The following is a 6,000-nucleotide window of genomic DNA, read 5'->3' as shown; positions in this document are numbered from 1 at the left end:
ATCTGCATTCACTTCTTTACCACTTCTCCGCCCAGAGTGTTTATGCTTACAGATGCTTCGGACACAACCGAGTAACTCAACAACAACAACAACAATAGAGAAATAAGCACTAGAAGCTTTGGAAACAGTAGAAAATCATAGAAGGTTTTTTGGAGGAAGGGATAGTTTCACTGAGTCATAAAGGATGAATAGCAATTAGCCAGACACAGAAATGTGTGTTTTAGTGTGTGCGTGGAGAGAGAATAATGCTGACGAAGTATCGTTATATTGTTTATTACTTGCTTGCTCAGTTGCTTCAGTTGTGTCTAGCTCTTTGAGACCCTATGGAGTGTAGCCCACCGGGCTTTTCTGTCCACGGAATTCTCCAGTCAAGAATACTGGAGTAGGGTGCCATGCCTCCCTTCAGGGGATCTTCCTAATCCAGGGATCAAACTCATTTATTCTGCATTGTGTGTAGATTCTTACCCACTGAGTCACCTGGGAAGCCCCAGAAATGTGTGTGTGTATGTATGTGTGTGTGTGTGTGTATGTATGTGTGTGTGTGTGTGTGTGTGTATGTGTGTGTGTGTGTGTGTATATGAAAGAGAGATAGAGAGAGAACGAGACAGAGAGACAGAGAGAGAATAATACTAACAAAGTATTATTATATTGTTCATACCATACTGGATGGACATAAGTGTGAGCAAGTTCAGGGAGTTGGTGATGGACAGGGAGCCTGGCATACTGCAGTCGATGGGGTCACAAAAAGTCGGACATGGCTGAGCAACTGGACTGAGCTGACTGATCACAGTATTAACAAAGGTCCAGGAGATCAAGGTAAATGTATGGAATTTCATGCATAATATGCTTGGCTGGAACTCACAGCGAGAGAAGAGGCCGAGGGGCTGACTTAGCGAGAGATGAGGTTGAAAAGCAAGACATGTCTAGGTTAGACAGCATCTTACTCTGTGTGCGAAACAGCATGCAACTTTTTCTGATATTTTAGAGTTGCCATTGACAGTTTTCAAGCCATGGAGTCATGGAGTCAGGTTTACTCTCTGGAGAGACTCTTCTGGCTCTAAAATAGGAAGTGGATTTGGCGGTAAAGGCAGGGCATACTCAGGTCTCCGAGAGAATTTAGGAGGCTTAAACTAAGATGGTAGCAATGTGAACATGGCTAAGTGGACCGATTAGAGAGATAATTGGGGAGAAAATCAGTGGTTAATATTTGCTGAGAAGGATGAGGAGAGAGGAGTCAAAGATGGTACCTATATTTTGGGTGACTGGATATGCTATTCAATGAGTTTGGGGACACAGAAGCACAAGTCTCTGAGGATGAAGGTTTGGAGAGTGCAATTTTGGATCTGTTATCTTGTTGGCTATCATACATCCAAGTTGAAGTATCTTTGGATATGTGGATTTTAAGCTCAATAAAATTTTCAAGGGAAATACAGAGTTTTGGAGTTATCAACACATAAACAGGAACTGAATATGGGAGTAGACGAACATTTCCAAAAAGAAGCATGTAGAAAGGGAAGACAAGTGGGGTCAGGACAGAAAGCTGAGGAATTCCAATATTTAAGGAATGAAAAGAAGAGATGGAGCACTCAGAGAAAGAAAAAGTGTCATGGAAGACATTTAAGGAGGATGGAACATTTATCAATGCCAACTGATGTTGATTAATCACATTAAACTTTTGGACTTAGCAGAAAGAGGTACGTTGACCTAGTTTAGAGTCATTTCAATGAGAGTGGTAGATGGCAGATTCCAAAGAGTTTAAGAGTAATTGGGAGAGTTCCCTTTCCTCCACACCCTCTCCAGCATTTATTGTTTGTAGATTTTTTGATGATGGCCATTCTGACCTTGTGAGGTGATACTTCAATGTAGTCTTCATCTGTATTTCTCTAATAATTAGTGATGCTGAGCTTTTTTGCATGTGTCTTGGCCACTTGTATGTCTTTTTTAGAGTAATGTCTATTTAGGTCTTCTGGCCGTTTTATGGTTGGATTGTTTGTGTTTTGGTTTGGATGTGTGGAAGGAGCTGGACGGGGTGGGGTGGGTGGGATGAACTGGGAAATTGGTACTGGCATATATACACTACTGTGTATAAAATAGAAGGCTAGTGGGAAGCTGCTATAGAGTGAAGGGAGCTCAGCTCGTTGCTCTGTGGTGACCTAGAGGGGTTGGATTGGGCTGGGATGGAAGGGAGTTACAAGAGGGAGCAGATACATGTATACATATGACTGATTCATTGAGTCATACAGCGGAAGCTAACACAACATTATAGGGCAACTATACCTCAGTTTTACAAAAGGGTAAATGAGAGATGAGAAAATGAGGAAAATAAATGAAGATATCTCTTTTTAAAAGATTGATTGTAAAGAGATGAGAGAGCTAACAGATGAGATGGTCTGAGAGGAAGCAGAGAGGGGGAGGCTGCTGCTGTAGAAGAGAGGGGCATTTGGAATGAGGGGATAACAGTTGGGATCTAGAACTCAGGAGAATTCCTTTTCCTGAGACGGGAAGAGAGATTCTGCACCTTTTGTGATAGGAAAAGTAAATAAAGATAGGTATAGAAGGGCCAGGAGGAGAATGGGGAGAGGTTGGATGGCAGCCAACCTCCTGACAGAGGACAGGATGGTTGGGTGGCATCACTGACTCAGTGGACATGAGTTTGAGCAAACTTCAGGAGATGGTGAAGGACAGGGAAGCCTGGTGTGCTGCCATTCATGGGATTGAAAAGAGTCGGACATGACTGGCTGAACGATAATAACAACAATGGCAGAGTCTGGTGGGAAATTGAGGCGTTTTCCATGTGATGGCTTCCATTCTGTCTGTGTAGTAGGAGGTACTAGGTGTTAAAAGAGTTGTGGCTGGGTGGGAGGTTTAAATAGATTGGATGTTTTAATCATTGTTTTTGAGAATAGAAAGGGATGCTGAACAGGGATGGGTAGCAAGATGCCCAGGCAGTGCTGAGGGTCCTGTTGAGCTTGAAACTGACAATTTTAAGTGACATCGTATCAATGTATGGCTTTATAATTTTTTTCTCTTTTGCTGAGAAGGCAGACTTCAAGGTTAGGATTTTTTCCAGTTGAGTGTGACAGAAGATTGATGAGGCAAGCTATTTGAGGGCAATGCAATTGCATGGTTGAAGTGAAATTAACCATGGGTTTAAGGCTGGGCAGAAAGAGGACCTTGATAGGAGGAGGGTTGGAAGAACAGGAGAATGTAGATGGATCAAGGTCCTGGAGTTTGGGGTAAAGTTAAAGAACTGGTATAGTACAAATAAATGAGTGGAGAGCTGTAAGGGAATTGTTGCAGTCAGAAGGGGAGATTTTGGAGTTGAGTTTTCAAAATTGTACCATTTTAAAAAAAGGGTAGTATTCAACATATTTTTAATCAGAGAACAAATGCTTTACAATATTGTGTTAATTTCTGCCATACAACAAAGTGAACTAGCTATATGTGTATATACATCCTGTCTCTCTGGAGCCTCCCTCCTACCCCACCCTATATCCCTCTCCTCTAGGTCACCGCTGCGCAGAGCCGAGCTCCCTGTTCTATAAGCAGCTTCCCAGTAGCTATCTATTTCCACATGGTAGTGTGTATATGTCACTGATATTCTCTCAATTTGTTCCACACTCTCCTTCCCACACTGTGTCCACAGATCCATTCTCTTTGTCTGCATCTCTATTCCTGCCCCTCAGTAGGTTCATCTGTACCATGTTTCTAGATTCACTATATATATACATTAATATATATTTGTTTTTCTCTTTCTGACTTACTGTACTCTGTATGACAGACTCTAGGTTCATTCACATCACTACAAATGAACTAATTTTGTTCCTTCTTATGGCTGAGTAATATTCCATTGTGCATATGTACCACATCTTCTTTACCATTCATCTGTTGATGGACATTTAGGTTAGGTTAGTGTTTTTACTGGAGAAGGCAATGGCACCCCACTCCAGTACTCTTGCCTGGAAAATCCCATGGACGGAGGAGCCTGGTAGGCTGCAGTCCATCGGGTCGCTACGAGTCGGACATGACTGAGCAACTTCACTTTCATACATTGGAGAAGGAAATGGCAACCCACTCCAGTGTTCTTGCCTTGAGAATCCCAGGGGCCGGAGAGCCTGGTGGGCTGCTATCTATGGGGTTGCACAGGATTGGACACGACTGAAGTGACTTAGCAGTGTTCTTACATGGACAATGACCAATCAGAGTAAACCATACAGTCATACTGGTGTGTACTTTTGGATTCCAGAGTGTGGGTATGGGATGGAGTTGAGGAAGGATGATGAAGAGTGTGAGCTCTGGATGAAGAATTTCCGTGAATATTGAATTTTTCCAGACTGACAAAGTGACTTGAGAATGGAAAGGAAAAATCATGACTCTGTTACCAATATTATCGAAAAATGAAGGAGGCAGTTTTTGTCAATATTATGTCAAGGTAATTTTGGGCTTGATAACCATGATAAAGAGAGGAAGAAAGTGATAGAGTCAAGTGGGGCTGCTACAACAGAATACCATACTCTTAGAAACAACAGAGAGAAAACAAGAGAAGACTCTTGAGAGTCCCTTGGACAGCAAGGAGATCAAACCCTTGGACAGCGAGGGGATCAAATGTGTCAATCTTAAAGGAAATTAACCCAGAATATTCACTGGAGGGACTGATGCTGAAGCTGAAACTCCAGTAACTCTGGCCACCTGATGCAAAGAGCCAACTCATTGAAAAATACCCTGATGGTGGGAAGGACTGAAGGCAAGAGGAGAAGGGGATGACAGAGGGTGAGATGGTTGGATGGCATTACTGACTCGATGGACATGAGTTTGAGCAAACTCCGGGAGATGGTGAAGGACAGGGAAGCCTGCCGAGCTGCAGTCCATAGGGTCACAGAGTCAGACACAACCTAGCAATTGAACGATGAACATGAACAACAGAGATTTATGTCTCACAGTTTTGGAAGCTGGAAATCCAAGAACAAGTCATTGGAAGATCTGATATCTGGTGAAAGTTGCTTCATAGTTCATAGATAAGCATCTTCTCACTGTGTTCTCACTTGTTGGAGGGGGAAAGAAGCTCTTTGAGGTCTCTTTAAGGTCACTACACTAATTCCATTCATAAAGGCTCCACCCTCATGACCTAAATGTCTCTCAAAGATAGCACCTCCTAATACCATTACCTTAGGGGTAGGATTTCAGTGCACGGATTTTTTTTTTTTTTTTTTGCAAGGGTGAGTGGGTGACAAACATTTAGACCATGTCTGCCCAGTCATCATTGGTCAGAAGTTTTAGAGGACAGTGACAGAGTTATTTCTTGAAGCAGTGTTGGAAGAAAGGCATATGGACCTCACTCTTCCACCTTGGGAATTTGGAAGAATAAGCAACCATTTGGGAAGAACTCAGGGAACAGTGTTCTTTGAGGAACCAAGTTTCAGTACGATGAGAAACAGGAAAGTGTGGCAAAGTGTGAGTCGCTTGGTCACGTCTGACTCTTTGCCACCCCATGGACCTTAGCCCACCAGGTTCCTCTGTCCATGGCATTCTCCAGGCAAGAATACTAATATGCGTAGCCATTCCCTTCTCCAGGGGATCTTTCCAACCCAGGGATCGAACCCAAGTCTTTCATATTGCAGGCAGATTCTCTGTCTGAGTCACCAGAGAATCCCCAAGAAATTGGAGGGGATAAAAGAGAGGGTGAATATGAGTGGACTTTGCTTACCCTGGAACAGGCAGAGTTTGGAAGGAGGAGAGCCATGGAAGTGGACTGAGGAGAGAAAGATATAAAACAATATGACGCTATGAAGATAGAAGGATGCTAGATGCCAGAGAGGCTTAGATTTTGAGTACGGTCTTTGGATGACCAGAATATGAGGCATGAGGTGATTAGCAAGCTGCAAGATTTCCACATAATTAGTCCTAGCGCTCTCCTGATAGATGGAGACTGGGGAGGATAGGAGCTCAGGTCACTGTGGAAAGAGTGAGGCCTGGCCTAGAAGGACTGTGTTTCCAAAAAGT

This window comes from Odocoileus virginianus, chromosome 31 (assembly GCF_023699985.2).
Source record: "Odocoileus virginianus isolate 20LAN1187 ecotype Illinois chromosome 31, Ovbor_1.2, whole genome shotgun sequence".
Lineage (NCBI taxonomy): Eukaryota > Metazoa > Chordata > Mammalia > Artiodactyla > Cervidae > Odocoileus > Odocoileus virginianus.
The sequence above is the reverse complement of the archived record's forward strand: the minus strand, read 5'-3'. Positions refer to the sequence as shown.